The sequence below is a fragment of the Leptopilina boulardi genome, unplaced genomic scaffold (genome assembly GCF_019393585.1).
Source record: "Leptopilina boulardi isolate dan_hultmark-lab unplaced genomic scaffold, ZJU_Lbou_2.1 LbouV2_354, whole genome shotgun sequence".
Classification (NCBI taxonomy): domain Eukaryota; kingdom Metazoa; phylum Arthropoda; class Insecta; order Hymenoptera; family Figitidae; genus Leptopilina; species Leptopilina boulardi.
In genome coordinates this window covers 1,456,361-1,475,234 of record NW_026137923.1, presented here as the reverse complement: position 1 = coordinate 1,475,234, position 18,874 = coordinate 1,456,361, and the positions used below count along the sequence as shown (strand labels likewise).

The following is an 18,874-nucleotide window of genomic DNA, read 5'->3' as shown; positions in this document are numbered from 1 at the left end:
TGGGACAAATTTCTACTAGGGTATCATACTTACTGAAAAATAATTTTCTTTTATTGAAAAAATGTTTTCCTGAAAAATGAAAATATTCCTTAGGAATTTAAAGGAATTGAAGCAGTCATAATTATTTTGCCTTCTCGAGAAAGCTCTAAAAATCTTTGATATATCTAATTAATAGAAAAACTTTTTGTATAGAAAAAGAACAAATATTGTCATAAATTTTTAAAAAATCTGAAAATTACAAATTTATTTATTATTATAACTTGGATAATTACATAATTGAAGCGGAAATGAAGTTTAAAATAAAGGAAGAAAGGTGATTTGTTTTTGGATATAGAGTATATGTAAAAGGAGCTTAGCTTGAGACTCATTGTGAATTCACTTTGCCACTGTTCGTACGATCGTGGTTAGACGGACGGACGAACTGACAGAAGACTGGAGCTTCGCGTTCATTAGCTGCTATTCAGTTTAACGGGCCAACTGCGAGGGTGGATCCGAGTTCTCTTGGCTGTTGGAATGCCCGATATGTTATATCCAACGCTATGCTATCCTCATACATAATTACACGCACCTTTTCAGAAGCAGCATCCGTCCTAAACCTCTCTTCACCTGCACCTTTCATGATCCTTCTGGAATTAGATAGACACATTCACCGAAAACTGATCATCATCTGTTACATATATATATATATATATATATATATATATATATATATATATATATTATAAAGTCTAAATCCAAAAATTGTTCCTACTCTGACATTTCCTTTCTGGTTTTTTTTCATGATTTTCTATATAATCAAAAACTCATTTCTCTAAATCTGAAATATACTTAAAATTTTCACTTTCTGGATTTTTTCTATATGAATTAGTTAATTTTTAAATCATGTAAATTGTGGGATAATATTTTAATACCAAAATGGATTAAAATAAAACGCAAAAATATATATAATCGATCCATAGATTAAAATTACAATACTTTCAAAAAAAGGACTTAAAAACGTTTATTTTTACCAAATTGTTCTAATACTGTACATAAATGTTCCTTTGTAACTAATTTAGCAAAAAAAAAATGATACTCAAAGTTTTAATTAAAAATAATATTCAGATTTTTAAGTGTTCGATTCGAGAATCACAAAAGTTAAAAGTTTCGTGGATTTGCTCATATATATATATTAATGAATTCAGAGATTATGGTTGCGTTTGGAAGAGGGTCATATGAAATTAGCCTAATAAACAAATCAAGTAATTATCCAATTGACTCAATGACCAAACGAGGAACGTCGTTACTTCTGGTTTGGCAGTAAGTCGTTAAGATTGATCGTACTTAACGACTCAATCTTATAGGCAGAAGTGAACGTTTATGATCTCTCTTATTTGCAGTGACTTTGCCTTCATCGCGCGATTATGCATATCTCGCGTCAATATGGCGATGCGCGCGTATATATATATATATATATATATATATCGTTAATATTTTTATCTTGCTTCCTAAAAGACGTATAATCGTATGTGATATTAAGATTCAATGGGAAAATTTCGTCAACTAACAAATAGATACATATATGTCCATTATAAAAAAAATATATGTGATATGGCCTTAGGAATCATCTACATAGTCACATATTCGCGCGCATGAAACTCGTTATAACTGCCTCCAGTGGAACATTTTTATATGCACCTTCGAGGACATCTGCATCTCCTTGAGGTTATTTTATTTTATATATATATATGGGGTCTTCTGAATGATATCTTTTTAATAGTTCTCACATTGGCGTATTCATTTAGAAATTAATTCGCAACTAATAACTAATTATAAATCTTAATTATTAATTTTATTATAATAATGTATTTATTTATATTTTAAAATAAATGATTTGATAATACTATATATACACTGAAAAAATATTTATTTGATTCAAATAAACGATTGTAAAATTAGGGCACATAACAATTAGATTAAATAAAGAATTTTGAGAAATAAATTTTTTAGATTATACAAACATTTTCTTAAGATTTTAAACAAAATAAATTGGAGTGATTAAAAATCACAATCAATAAAAATTATATAAAATAAGTATCTTTTGAAAAGGAAGAGGGCCCCTAAGGCCTATATTTCGCCCCCTTGGGATTTTAATTTAAATGATTGAAAACTTTTTCTTATAGTAGAAACAGTAATTTTTCATTGATTTTAGGTGAAACGGGGGTGTTTTGGTCAAATTAACCCTTAGATTTTAGAGTTTTTTTTCAAAAAGAGTGTCAAAAAAACATGCAAAAAACATTTTCCAAATGTTGAGCAATTGGCTTGAAAATAATTACTCGGGGGTTTTCGGGGTCGCTGATTACGAATCAGAGGTCAGTTTTTCAAAATTCAAAATGACGGATCCAATATGGCGGACAACTTTTGAAAAAACTTAATATATTCGTCTGAAGTAAGTAGTTTCCAGTGATTTTAAATATTTGTCCGCCATGTTGCACCCGCCGTTTTGAAGTTTGAAAAACTGACTCCGCGGATTCGTAATTAGCGACCCCGAAAACCCCCGAGTTACAATTTTCAGGCCAATAATATTAGATTTTCAAAAAGTCATCCGCCATATTGGATCCGACATTTTGAATTTTGAAAAACTAACCTCGGATTCGTAATCAGCGACCCCGAAAACCCCCGAGCAACGATTTTCAAGCCAATTGCTCAACATTTGGAAAATGTTTTTTGCATGTTTTTTTGACACTCTTTTTGAAAAAAAACTCTAAAATCTAAGGGTTAATTTGACCAAAACACCTCTGTTTCTCATAAAATCAATGAAAAATTACTTTTTCTACTATAAGAAAAAATTCAAAAGCATAATATCTATTTTTATTCACATAAGTATATATTTGCATCAAAATGAATTTTTAAAAAACTTTTTTAAGAAAATAAAAGTTGTTTTTTGATTTATAACAAGTGTTCTCAAGAAAATTTGTTTAAATTTTTTATTTTAAAAAATATTAATTATTTATAAAATTTATTTTAGTTTGATCGTTTAAAAATTTTTTTTGGTTTATTGCATATCTGAAAACAATAAGAAAATCTTGCAAAATGTTTTGTAATTGATCTCAGGAAACTTTTTGTTTAAATAATTTTATCCACAGAAAAGCAAAATAAAATACATTTTAATTTTGAAGAATAAAATCAAGGTGAAAAAATTTTTATAAACAAAATATTTAAACAAAAAGATTCATTAGGTTCACTGTAGAACTTTTTGTAAACTAGTATTAATCAAAAAGAAAATCTATTTGTGCCAGTAGTGGCTCAATATCGGCTCAGTACTGGTTTGACAGTACTGGGAGGGTGGTACTGTAACAGTACTGATACAATAAAAATACCAATACTACTTCAGTACAGACTGTCCAGCCTCGGCAGCCAATACTAAACCAGTATTGCGCCAGTAGTGAACTCTGGAATAATATTCAAATTTTTGGTTGGGATCATTTTAAAAATTATAGGAAATTTACATTCTAGCAAACAAATAAATTTTCATGTCATTTCCCAGATAGCACTTAAGCTTACAGAAACCTAGCGGCAAGCTTGCCGCGCAATATTGCCAACCTTGCGCGACAAACTTGCCGCAAGCTTCAAATATCCCATACCTGACCGAAAGATTGCAGTGTAAGGTTACTGCAAGATTGCACAATAAGATTATCGCAAAATTTCACAGAAAATTAAAAGGCATTAAAATAAGCTGCAACGCTTATTATTTTAATCCAATTTTACTTATTTTAATCCATTTTGGTATTAAAATAAGCAAAATTTGATTAAATTAATAAGCGTTGCAGCTTATTTTAATGCCTTTTAATTTTCTGTGTTCTCAGTAAGCTTGTAGCAAGGTTGATGCTAGTTTGCTAAATAATCTTGCTTTGAACCTAACACAGAAAATTAAAAGGCATTAAAATAAGCTGCAACGCTTCTTATTTTAATCCAATTTTGCTTATTTTAATACCAAAATGGATTAAAATAAGCAAAATTAGATTAAAATAAGAAGCGTTGCAGCTTATTTTAATGCCTTTTATTTTTCTGTGAAGAAAAATTTTTTTTAAAAAAATGTTTCGTCTAATTTATATAATATATTTATTAATTTATAATTTAATTATATAAATTAGACGAAACATTTTTTTAAAAAAATTTTTTTAGGTTATTAAAGCAAGGTATTTGGCAACCTTGCACCAACCTTGCTACAATCTTACCGTGCAAGCTTACTGATCAATCTTGCGATAATCTTATTGTGCAATCTTTTGGTAACCTTATACCATGCAAGCTTTCGATCAGGTGAGACATTTGAAGGTTGCAATAAGCTTGCCGCAAGTTTGCCGTGCAAGGTTGGCAATATTGTGCGGCTAGCTTGCCGCAAGGTTGCTGCAAGCTTACGTGCTATCTGGGTTGCCATTTGAAAAATGTAAATTTTATCAAATATAACTTTAAGATCGATTTGTGAGGCGGTGATAATAATGCATCTCGTAATGAATAAAAAATTAAACTAAATTGGAATTTAAAGACAAATTTTAAATTCAATTAGAATTGAAAGTGAAATGGATTCAAATTTAAAATGATATTAAAATCAATCAAAAATGAGAATAAAATCATTGAACTAAATATAGAAGAAGAAAATTCTTTAATTACAATTGAAAGAATAAAAATTATAACATAATAATAATAATAATAGAACTAAGAAGAAGAGTTTTAATAAAAATTGAGGTGTTTACGCCATTGTTGTGTGAATATGTCGTGTATATATATAGACTCGTAAGTTTTCTTTTTTCTCGCCACGACGAAATCGCGATTATTTCCGGGGTGTTTGTGAAGAATCTCAAAGTTCAGTTATCCAAGACAATGACGCAACTTTTACGAGGTTTCCTTTTATTCACTTTAATCGTGGCTAAATACGATGGGGAGAGTTTTACGATCTCGGATGTAAACTCTAAAAGTGATTCATTGACCGGAGAGAATAGCGACCCCGTGAATTTATGGTAATTATGGATTTTGCGGTCTGGTGCGTTACTTCGAACGTATTCTTAAAACTTACAGTTGTACAAAAGCAAGAAGAAAGTGGAAAAAAGGGAGAGTTTGTCCTCTATTGCCTCTAGAGATATACTTTTTTTTATAGCCACAAGAAAACCTATATCCAAATATGTTTCATACACTGTAATTGGATTAATTTTTTATTTCATTTTTATGACTTTGGACATAGTATATATTTTGTATATACAATATTCTTATATACATTTTAACCGTTTGTGATTTTTATTTATTTGGAAAGGGGGGTTTAATAGTGTAAAGGGTTAAATTTTTAATAGACGAAAGAAATCAGCTTTTTATTTATGAGCTTTGGATTTTGTTAAATTTTCTCGAAATTTCTTTGCAAAGTGAAAACTGAGAAAACGAATAAGAAAATGAAGCGGGAGTAGAATTTTATATGTGTAAACGAAAAGGAAGCGATTTTTTTTTCCCCGGGGGAAGACAAAAAGTTTTGTAGAGAGAGAAAGAGAATGAGTTCAGTGCTTAGAAAGGATGTGGAGCTATTCTCGTGAGGTGGAATATAGGGAGATGGAGCGCCATATTGTCTACAGATTCCTCGGGGATGACTGGTTACATTCAGAAACGAACCTCGAGAGTACCAAGCACTAATGTGGCATAACTCGAAGCGCTCACTGTGTCTAAGTCGTTCCGAGAAAATACAAGTACATACACCAGGTCTCTGGGTATCTACCGTAAATTCAGCACTACGCATATTACCTCCGATATCACATGAGAAGGATTAGTTTTTCAAAAAAATTTCCGCAACAATAATATATTGCGAATTTTAATTTATTTGAAAATACGACTTTTTTCCTCTCTACAATTATATTTTTTTAGTGTTAAAATAATTTTTTAATTTCCAAGAAGAATTTAAAAAAATTTTTTTGCTCTCAATTTTTTGGAAACGGCAGTAAAAACTAAAAAAAAATTTTCATTTTTGAAAACTAAAAAAGAAATTCAATTTTCAGAAACCGGTAAAATTGGAGGAAAAAGTAAAGAACGAAAAACGATAAATTATATCATCGAAAAGCAGTAAAACTTAAAAATGTCTGTGAAAAAGAAATGATGATCTATTTTGTTTATTACCACCTCTTGGTTTCTGAATGAGAGCGCATAAACCTGTCACTCGAATTGAAATCTGCACCACCTTAACGCGGTCTAAATGCTTTTCATGGATGAAGAGGATTGAATGTGTGCTAGAGGAAAAAAAAAAAGAGGCGAAAAAAAAATTCGACGAGAGAGAAATGAAATTGGAGGCGTGGTGCGGTGATGAAGGAAGGGAGGCGATTTTATGAAGGAGATTTGGTTTACTTGGTATAGTTAAAGTATATGGACAGGTAGAGTATATATGGAGTGGTTACAGCAGTGGTTTGGATGGTCCATATATATATGTATATATGGGAGAGAGGATATGTCCCATGTTGGTTGACGATGATGATGGTTGGTACGAGTGCGGAGCACTTAAAAAAAAGAAGGAATGTGCACAAAAGATTCCGCCGCTCGGTTCCATTCATTCGGCCATCGTTCTCAATGTAGATTTTCCCATAGGTAAGATTTTTTGGAGGGAATCATCCGAGAGTGGTACCAGGTAAGAAGACACACCCGCTGCGGGGGTGCCACACAGCCTCCGGAAATCTCTACTTACTCTCGCGCTTGAATGGTTCCTATGGACCAGTCAATCTTTCTCTCTCTTTCTTTCTCTCTTACTCACTTAAATTTTGCACTGTCAAATTTTTCCTCTTCCATCTCTTTCTTTTCATCTTTTTAGCTTTTGATTTTTTTCTTTGTGATTCAAAAAGAAAAAAAAATTTCACTGATAAATTGGTCCAGTGTGGATCAAATATTTACTAGAAAACTTTTTTTGTCATCCCTTTCTCGATTTTTCCTTTTTTTTATGTTGCATCAATAATAATTAGTTTTAAAAAGATCGATTTTTGGAATCGAATTTTGATACCTATGTTATTATAATAAAAAAAAAAAGCTCGTAATGAAGGAGGGTAGATTATATGAAATATTTAATATATATAAGTTGACAATAATCGGAGAAAAATGTACTACATATATAATATAAAAAGGGTTGCCTTTTGATCTCGTTTATATGTATGTCAGTGTGTGCGCGCGGTACGTATATATGTCCTTTTCGATTATTGTTCTGAACACTTCTCATGAATCAAAATATGCATTTATTCAGTGATTCTGACATCGTTTAACCCTTTTATCGCCAAATGGTATCTCGATTTTCATTTGTTCTTTTAACCATCTGTTTCTGGTATTACTTTTCATATTCTATATCGAAACGTTTCACAATTAAGGTAAAAAATGCGCCTCGTAAATGAAGTGTTTTATGCAGAGAAATCCAGACATCTGGATTGTTACGTGCGACCCACTGAACAAATGTTACCCCCGTTTATTCTCCACTTGAAACGTTACAATTATTTGATTGATTTATTTCCATTTAATTTATTTTTATTCATTTATATTCTAAATTTATTTATTTTATATCTATACTTTCATGTCAATTTAATTTATATCTGCGCTATTTGTATTTATCTATTAATATTTATTTTATAAATTAGTATTAATTATTTAAATAATTTATTATTTTATTATTATTTTCAGAAGATTCACTTTCTTGTGTGTATGTGACAAAGAATAAATTTTTGTGGATAGAGATTTTATTTTTCATTTCGAAAGTATATATAACTTATAGATATTCAAACTGTGTGCAATTACTTTTGAATTTGAATACGATTATTTTTTAACGAGCGTATGAAGTGGTGTTCATATATACATGTTATTTAAAACTCTAGAGAAGAATTCCAGTTTTTGCAATGGGTCCATGGGAAAGTGATCTTAATTCCAGAACGCGGCTTCTCAAGTGCCACTTCAGACCCCTTTTTTTCGGACACGAAGATTCTCTGCTCTTATTTTGATAGAGGGTGCACGTTATTTTTCCATCTTGATTCGTGCGTTTCATTCCGATTGGTGAATAAATATATATATATATATATATATATATATATATATATAAAAGCGAATAGGGACAAAAACGATGAACAGATAATGACAAATCCATCACCGAAAAATTTATTCTATTAATAATAGATTTAGGCCCTAGATATTATGCATTTTATCTGTACTCTTTAATCTTCTCACTTTTCTCATTCTCCTTATTGGTACAATCATTTTTAAATCATCCATTTAATTTTTTTTCTTCAATTCAATTAATTTTTTTAAGCATTAAAAAAAATGCATTTTTGTTTAAAACTAGGAAGACAAGTACAGTTTGGAGTATTATATACATATATATAATAGCAGCGAGCTGTAGAAAGGGCAAGAAAAATAAGTCGGATCATCGACAATGTATATACCACGAGATAAAATGCATATACTGCTTCAATAAAGAAGCAATCATGCGACGTAAATATGTATACATATATGTATAAGAATGTCTTGTAGCGTTGCTCTTCTACTTTTTTTCTCTCTCTCTCTCTCTCCTAACGTCGAGACAAATCTACGTGCGGTCGTATCATATATATATAATATATAAGTACAACCGCAAAAGCCTCTTCTCATTCTCATTGTATCGCGTACAATATGAATTTAAGTGCATAAAGAAAAGGTAGAAAAAAACGACGATGGCCTCGTTTCTCAAATCTTCCTGGTTGAAAGAAGTTCACCTGCTACTATATTCTATTTTTGTAGAAGTGTATACCGATCTTCTCTTCTCGCAACCTGTTGCGTTTGTTGCACTTAAAAGAGGCAACCCGATTTGCACGCTGAATGCATCGACGCGGTGGCCAATTGAAGAGTATATATAGAATGTATATGGATTTGCAAAGATGAAAAAAAAAGAAGAAGAAGAAACGACGTAAGGTGTACAGGGTCCACGTGACCCCTGTTTTTAAAAAGCCAAAAGCCTCCTTTGATCGCAAATTCTATTGGATTTCACATTGGAGGCGCGCACCAAGCGGGATAGTGTGAAAGAATCAATAGTATTTGTGCGAGCACATAAGAAAAGTGTATGAAGAGATTCGGGATAAAGAGAAAGAGGCGAAACATGCCCCCCCCCCTTGAAATTCAATGAAATCACGATATTGTATAATATATATCTGATTTCTTCCATAAACCGACAAAATTGACTTCCCTAAATACCATTCTTTTCAAACAATAAGATTTTTTGACAATAGTAAGTCAATGATCAGGTGTACTTTTGGGTTTAAAAAGTTGAGAAAAAGACAAATTTTTCTTTTCATTCACATTATAAAGTAGAATTAATATTAATAAAGGCATTTTCACACTTTAGAAATTTTTACATAGGTATTTAAATTAACTTTTATTTAACAGAATTTCTAACTGAATTTTTTTAAATAAATTCTCTATTGTTCACTTAATATTGATGTTTAATGCTATATTTTCAATTTATTGGCACAGTTCAAATTTAACACTATAGAATTAATATCTGATATATCAATAATTTTTGACAAGTTATAATCGGTAGTCACTATTTAAAAAAAAAACTAATAATTTTTTAGGAGTGAATACTGAAAAATTTAATTTAAAAAACTGAATTTTTTGGCACGATTTTTGTAATATTATATTATTTTTATACTATTATATATTATAAAATTTATTATTACATATCAAACTCCAAAAAAAAATTTGATAATTATTTTTAAATTTTATTTTATTATTTTATTTGTCTCAAATAAACACAAATAAAAAATTTCTCTGGGTGTAAAAACAGGACAATGTAATTTTATGACAATTACAATATATTTTATATAATAAACAAATACATATTTTAAAATTTATTTATATAAACTTGAGTTGAACGGTTCATCTATATACAGAGAGAAAGAGATAAATTTTCAAGAATCGTTGATTTTCCTATCAACCCTCTTCTCTCCAATTACCTCGCGTTTTACACTTGAGCTAACAAACGCAGTGCAAAATAATCCAGTGAGGAAAGATTTTGCGAATGAACGACTGTAGTTGTCCCGATAACCCCTCTATTTTCAATGAATTTATTTGCGGAGAAAGTTTTCAACCAAGTCTTTCACACAATTTCTGGAAAGAAGGTACTTTTTTTTCTCCTCTCTTGTGAATCTTATCGCATTCTCTTCTTCTTCCTCTTTTTTTTTCTTTTATAAAAAGCATAGATTAGCGGGGAAAGTGATTTCAAGATATATATATAGTGACAAATTTCAGCGAAAACAATACCCCATTGTTTTTAAAAATTTTCTATTTTTTCAATAGAAAGAATAATATATTTATATTTTATTAATATAAATAATTTAACATTTCAAAAATATAGTGAATATATCATTTTTTTATCAATTTGAATTTTTTTTTCTTAACAAAAGAAAAAAAATTAATTAAATTAAAAATAAAATTACAAATGCCCTTAAAGTGTAATTTAAAAAATTATTTAAATTATTTCAAGAAAAAATAAACTAAAAAAAATTTAAATATTTCGATATATGGATCATGTATGCATCATTTAACAAAAGCATATTTATATGACAACTCGCGCTCACATCCGGGAACGTTTTGAATTTCCGGCGTGTTCGAGGAAGAACGTGCACGCGAGAGAGAGAGAGAGAGAGAGAGAGAGAGAGAGAGAGAGAGAGAGAGAGAGAGAGAGAGAGAGAGAGAGAGAGAGAGAGAGAGAGAGAGAGAGAGAGAGAGAGAGAGAGAGAGAGAGTAAAAAATAAAAATGAAAAAAAGAGATGAAAGAGATGATGAAGGAAAAAAAAGAAAGTATCGAAACGGCGCAACGCAGTCTGAGAGTTTTGGATTCAGGTATACGCGCGGCGTTCGCCGCCGTTGCTTGTGAGAATGCCAGGTGTGGACCCGACCCGAAAAATATAAATTACTTTCCGTACACCTATTTCTACGAAAGCCCCCTCTGAAACGAAAAATTTACGAGCAAATTAATCGTACTATCGACAGCAGTCTCTGACTTCGCGGAATACGGGAGCATCCAAGGACCCCTATTGGGTAGTTTATATACATGTATTTTATCTTCTTTTTCTGTTTTTTTTTAATGCATAGATTTTTCCACCTGAATTATATAAATTCTAACACACACGTGAAAAGTTCATGTACCGAGGCTCATTGAATGAATTTCGAAAAAACCAACAAAGAACATTTTTCATTCACGTTTTATATATATATATATATACTTTAATCAAGTTGTTGGACTGAAAATTTTTTAATTTATTAATTCAACTATAAAAAAAATTCGAATACAATTTTTTTTAACTTACATACATAATTTTTTATTTTTAATAACTAATTTTTAGCTTCAATCGCTTTATACTTTTCCTGCGAAATGAAATTGATATATATACCCATTGAAAATGATTTTCAGTGTTTATTTTGAACATTTCATCAAATTCAATTGTGTCTCACTTATGAAAATACAATTGAGAATGTTTTTCTTGACCTGTGTGGAACTGAAGTGAAGTCTCATTCTGATGGGAAAAGTTTTTCATTGTACTTACAATATGGATTTGTAAAGATTTATCAAAATCCAAGCTTAAGTACCTGTTTTCGTTTTCATCATTTATTGGCATAAAGGGTCTATATATATATATATATATATATGTGTGATTATTATAATTCCCGGTGGGTCTTCTCTTATTCACAAATATTCAGTTCTTTATGCCACAGAATCATGCGTTACAATAAAAACCCTCGTGTTGACATTCAGGTACTATCTTTTCTTAAAAAAAGATTCTAAAAACGAGGACAATACAATTGCTATATATAATTCTTTCCAAAAACATGCGGGATTATTTTTCCCCGCGTGCTTAAAGGGGGTTTCTTTTTTTCATTCAAGCTTCCAAAAACAAGTTGTACTGTTTCTTTGAAATCTCCAAAATCATCGGAGAAAATTGATCATTATTAATTTCTTATAAAATTTTTCTTTATTTACTCGTTATATTTTACTTATGAAAGTACGTGTAAATCTTCTTGATTTAAGACAATCGAAACAATTTTTAATATCAATTACAGATTCACATGAACTTATTTATGGAATTCTTTCAAAATTGCAATTAAATATTGTAATTTTTAATAAAAATAATTATTTTCTGTTGATTGAGAAATTTCTCATATGAATTCTCGCATTAATTTAAATTTAGAGAGTATTTTTTTTTTTTTACCTTTTGTCTGTGTTTAAAATTAAAAAAATTTTAATCTCAAGTATATATCAGAATATAGAACGAGAAACTTAAATATTATTTTTCATACAACTCGCAGGAGAGATTAAAAACAAATCTTCAAGGTGGACACAACACCTCAGTGTGCGAAAACAATGGGAATGATAGAGAACAAGAAAAAAAGAAAATGGTCGACAGAATTCATAGCTGCGCGCGAGATATCGTGACATGAATCCTGATTTGGGATTTGGGAAGAAGAAAAAAAAAAGAGGAGAAAAAAATAAGAAAGAGCCATGCTCTCAACTCATGTAGGAAATGCGAGACGCGAACCGACACGAAAGGAAGTGGGTGGGTGCAAATATAAATACCCAGGGCTTATCGGCGATCTCATCAGAGGGCGTACCTTGAATGAAAGGAGGGCCTAAGAATTTCATTCATGATCGTGCCTCGGGATATATGTATATCTCGGAAGGACATCGTTCCACCAAGATCCCAAGCGGTCTGCTGCGCGGCGGTCGCATGGATGAGAAAATAATCGAAAAGGAAATACTCGAGTTTCGGAAAATCTCTCCCGCTGAAAAAAAATAAACTCTTCTCTCTCTCTCTCTCTCTCTTTATTTCTTTCTCTCTTTGGTGGAACCACTTCTTTTCCAGAAATCAATTTCAACCTCACACCCTTGCACACCTGAAAAGAACGACTAAAAAAAAACATTCCGAGATATATAATTTAATGTCCTTACTGAGAAATTTTCCTCTCAATCTATAAAACCTCTTCTAAATCATTTGATTTTAAAAATACATTTTAAAAATTCTATTTCTCAATTTCATAATTAAAAATAAAATATACAAAACATTAATATTTTAATTTATTTAAATATAAATTTTGCTTTATATTCATATATTATTTATTATTTAAATGGCAAAGAGGGGAGAGAGAGACATTTTCATTAAAAAGTTGAGAAAGTTTTTTTTTTTATTAATGGCGTTGATATATTATGCGAGCAATTTGTGAATATATATTCGTTCCGGGAGTTAACGATTTTTTATTTTTTTTTACTCTCTTTTTTTTTAGAGCGGAAACGAGTTTTGCCAGACTGTCAACAGGTTCGTTATCGAGGGTCTTTTGTTTGTTATACTTTTCAGACTGTCCTTATAGTCCATGCGCTTGTATATATAATTTCTGTCGATATATGTACAACTACGACACCCCGCAGGACATCTCATTGCCGAGGACACACAGGTGGCACACTGGTAGCGCAGACTCATCGCAACAGGATCTGCTAATCTTTACCCGCAGATTTGCAGGATTAGCCTCATTAACTCTCTCTCTTTCTCTCTCTTGTAGGATTCGTCGTCGTTTGCTATATATATATATGCTTTCCCACGTTTTCTGACAATCTCAAAAGCAACCCATTCAAATGGGAATTATTCCGGTCGATGCACTGATTTTTCGAAAATTCACTTCCATACCTCGTTCGTTCATATAATCGCGTTATGTGCGAGCTTAAATTATTTTTTCTCACAAAGCTACATGAATGAAAAGAAAATTGATATTTTTATTCAACTTTTTGTTAAATTAAACATTAAAGTTACAAATCGACCTAGAATGTTAGATTTATATTTTCTGCGATGATTTTACATTCTATACCTATTTATACATATAAGCTTAAACTGAAAAAAATTTTATTTGATTCAAATAATTGGTTACTTGACAATAAATATTTATTTATATAAAATATGTTTTATTTGAATTATTTATTTAATAATTAGTATTAATTAATTTATTTAATATTTATTAAGTAACTGATTATATTTGAATGAAATAAATTTTTTTTTCCAATGGTATATTGAGTAAAATTCCGAGTTATAGAACATCAAAAAAAAAAAAAAATTTTCGAAATTAAGTATATATTTTATCCGCCTTTCATTCGACTTTGTTAGTACAGGTTTTTTAAAGAAAATAAACATTTTTGAAAATTTCTTTTTTCTTCGCCCAGGTGTTTAAAGAGACGAGACTATTAAGTCGAAAGATATACACGCGATCTATAAACATAATTACCATGTTGAAAACGAAGTAAAGAATTGTCCTCTGTATTTTTTTTCCAATCTCGTTGAAAAGCGAGCAAAAAAGATCGATCTTCGTGTAAACGGTATTATCCGTAGGAAAGCAAAAATCAACATATACATATATATATATATATATATAGAAAGAGAGATTTTCTCCAAGGACGATTCCCGGGGAAAGCCTATTAGGCGCGAACCACTAGCGACAGGTCCTTTCGCATATACATCCTGCGGGAATTAAGCTCTCCCGGCCTGGCGAATCGCAAAATCCACCAACAAAGAAAGGCCATGGAGAAATTTTTAAAAATGACTGCACCTTCCACCTGCTAAATGCATAAATCATTTTGCGAGTATAGAATGGGACACAGCGACGACGACGACCGACCATTACAGGTGTCTTATACCCACTTTCATACTTCATTGGACCTCACTTTACTCACCCCACCCTCCCCCTTCTCTCTCTCTCTTTTTCTATCTCTCCTGCGGTTATTCTACCTACTAAGAGTTTTCCAAAAATTTACTATACTTTGTTGCACATTGACATTTGACAAATATCTGTCTAGTCATAAAATTTTTCCTCTCACCCATTCACAGAAAAAACCTGAATTCAAATTGAGTATAGATTCTATACTCAATTTGATTCGCAACAAAAATGAAACTGGTTGTCTCATTTCGAGTTCTAAGGTAAAAGTATCAAAATGAAACAGGCAAGTTTCATTTTGAGAAAAAGAAAAATGGAAAAATATTGTGAAATAACGAATAATTTTGCACAAAAACATGAAATATAATAATTACAAAGAAGTAAATAACACGCTAGACTTAATATATTTGATTAAAAATTGCTTGTAATCGCGTAATAAAATAATAAAGGAAATATGTTTTTAGGTTAGAAAAATGAAAACATGTGTTTTGACAACAGGAACGGTACTGCCAACTTAAATAATAGCGGTAAATTTAAAAACTTATGAAATTAATTATTATCTACGTAAATAATAATAAATAATTTTTATTTAAAAACTTCTAAATATTCGTACTGGTCAAAATAATCTTTCTGGTGTTGTTGAAATATTAGAAACAATAATTGAAATACAAAATTACTCTGCTTATGATGCCAACTTAGAAATCTGAAATTCCAGCCAATATCATTTTGAATAACATGAAGTTTGTCCCATACTCATTTCGATACCCAAAAGAAAATGAGATGCAACAAAAATGAGTCCAAGTTTTTTCTGTGTTCACAATAGAAAATTATACCGTTTAATAAAAATAACTATAAAATTACTTAACTGACAAATTACTTTTTATGATTTGTTTACTACTGCGTCACAAAAGTAAAATCGCAATGAAAATTTTTCTTCAAGTTTAAAGATAAAAAGTTTTTTATATTTCTAAATTAATTTTTTTTTTTAAACTCGAAAAAATCAGTAAATATGATATTTGAAAGTATTTTAATAATTCAGAAAGTTAACAGCATTATTAGATCGTTCAATATGTTAATTTTTTCGACCATTTTTCTCGTAGAATACTGAATGGAATCTGAAAGTGGAGAAGTCTATAAAATATGACAAGAAAGGACAGTGAGGTGCGAAATATTTCTGGGCGATTCACGATTCCCCATATTTCTTAAAATAATTAAAAGTTATTAGAAAATCCGATCGTGTAACATTACCTCAAACTGAAAAATAGTTTTTAATAATATATTTTTAACGAAAAACACCGAAAAAAAATTTGATTTAAAAATAATCGATTTACTTGACAATTACCATATAAATATATTTATTTCTACACTGTAAAAAGAAAGGTATTAATTTAATACCGACTTCAGGTACTAAATTGTCACTTGGTACCTAAAATCGGTACTGTTTTAGTACTTTTCGGTACTGTTTTAGTACTTTCTTTTTACAGTGTATCAAATAATTATTATTTGAGTCAATTAAATGGTATTTTTTCAAATACACACGGAAAAAAATTTTACGACGAGAAAAATGAGCTATTTGGGAATATAATTAATATATGAAGGAACGAAACATCCAACGCTGTGAATAAGTTTACTGCAGTAGCCAAAAATTTAGCCAATTCGGCTATAGTGAATTTAGAGTTCAATCTCTCTGTTCAGACATTTTAGCAATACAATATCGCTGGTTCATTTTTAACGAAATGTTTAATTGTTATGGCGAAAAAATTCTCAGATGCAGTTGTACTTTTTTTTCCGTGCAGAAATTATTGGTTCAAATACAATTTATTAAATTTAAATTAAAATTATTTGGTTCAAGTAAATATTAATTTGATAATAATCAAGTAACAGATTATTTGAATCAAATAAATCTTTTTTAGTATTTTTATGGTATAATTTTTTAACTTTTTAAATAATTTTGCATATTTTACTCTATAAACGAAAAAATCCATAAATTTTAGGACTATTTTTTATGGTTTTCACCATAAAAAATAAAATTTTCGAGTATTGTCACTATGATTTTCGTAATCAGCGCTTCAAAATACAAAAAAGTACGTATAGTATAAAAAAAAAACAAAAATAATTTTTGAAAATTCCGAAAATATTGTAAAAATTGCTTGCCCACGATCGGATTAGTCTTAAATTTTTCTTAAAAGGAAGTAGTTTTTTTTGAATAAATTTTTGAAAAAAATCGATCATTGTATGTCAATTAAGAAAAATGACTTTTTATCTTTAAAATGAAAAAATTTAATAGTAATATCATTTGAAAAAAAATTCCATTTTTTTTTTGAAAAGTGCGTTTAAAAACATACATTTTGAGAAAAAAAAACTTTTAAAATTGATGTACTTTTAAGGAAATTGTATGAAAATTCAAAAATTAAAAGTCATTAAAATTCTGAATTTTGAAAAAATTCATATATCTCGAAAACGATTTGCTAAAAAAAAATTTGAAAATAATCATGATAGCTAGTCTCAATTAGTACTAAAAGAAAAAAAATTTTCAAAAAAATCGGAGATGCAACTGCCAGATAGACTTCGAATTTGGCGTGAAATACATCATATATGTATATATAACCAAATAAGCCGTCAAAGACAGATTCTACAATTGGTACAGTACAATAAATATGTCTTTTTATCTAATGCAAAGGATATAAAATATGAAGAATTTATTGCTTTTTTATTTTTTAAAACGATATAATTCACACGATTCAATGAAATCATTAAGTGTGACTTAATTTGATTATATCTACTGTGTATATGTATCTCAAAAATAGACTCTCGACCTGACACAGTAGGTTAGTTTTGAATGAATGGAACAAAAAATGAGTGCATAGTGTCAAATATATAGAGTTGTGTATATATATTTTGGATGTACTTATAGAATATGTGAGAGGGCTATACAGGAGTTTATGAATGGATGAGAATTCAAAAAGAGAAGAGAAATATATATAGTTCCCGCCTAAGTTATATATATATATATATATATATATATATATATATATATATATATACTACGATGATTATTATTATTATTATTATTATTATTTGTCACGGGATTTTGGAAAACCGTAATATTTCTTGGTTTGAAAATAATGCAAGTTGAGAAGGTTGCCAAGTTAGTTTTCTGACCCCCGTGACCACATTTATTGTCAATTCATACGGAGGACACCCCTCTTTTTTCACCATATAATAAATAAGAATACACGCTCTTGAAAATTTAGATGGACATCATTTTCATGGATGACAAAATATCGATATTAATTGCGCCACTATATATTTATTATATGTATATATGAAAATAAAATCAGAATAAATTTAAATGCAATTTTTCAGTGTATTCTTTAGTACAAGAATTTAATTTATTTTATAGTATCCGTATAAGCAAACAGTAATTTTTTACATTTCTTAAAGAAAACATTTTGCTTTATTATATAAATTATAATATTATTTATTAAATCCATATATAATTTTAAATAGAAATAAATAAAAAGCTTATCGAAAATAATTTAATGGGAAATATTTTCATTATTTTATATAAAATTTTTAAATTATTCAAAAATCTGTTAAATAATAATTGTTAAAGGTATTTTACAGTGTAAAACAGCGTGTGTGTGTGTGTGTGTGCGCGCGCGAAGAGAATTTGGAAAAGATCATAACTTACTTAAACGACGTTTAACAGTTTCCCAGAAAATGCGCAGAGCGTGTGTTAATCTAAATGAGAAACGAAGAATGCGTTTTCTCAGAACACTTTAGGTGCGAGAAAAACACGGCAAAATTTATTATTCCCCTGTCACCTTTTTTTTTCTTCTCTCTCTCTCTCTCTCTCTCTCCTCTCTTTTTTAGAAAAAGAACCACATAACCACCCCTTTTGAAAAATCCTGGAATTGCTCTCCACGCAGGATCAGGTCGGCCAGGTACGAGAATCCGTCCATTCACAAATTTTTCGAGACATTGGAATGTCGTAAATTCTTGCAGGATATATAGGTATATATATGTATATATGCGAATGGTCGAAGAACCCAGTGAGAACCAAAATCATCGCTGACAATGGACCAAGTATCAAATCTCCGCCACCGTTCAGTATATATGTGTGATGTAGTTTCCACATTGTCTGTCTCTTGTTTCCTCTTTTATTTTTTAC

At 29.8% G+C, this 18,874-nt stretch overlaps 1 long non-coding RNA gene across 1 annotated transcript in view; it reads right to left on the bottom strand.

Annotated features, from left to right (window-relative positions):
- Positions 1-212: 212 nt before the first annotated feature.
- LOC127286408 (uncharacterized) overlaps positions 213-18,874 on the bottom strand; it is a 46,892-nt gene continuing 28,230 nt past the window's right edge. The window contains exon 3 of the long non-coding RNA XR_007843741.1: positions 213-626. This is a non-coding gene — a long non-coding RNA (uncharacterized LOC127286408). The remainder of the gene's footprint in view (positions 627-18,874) is intronic.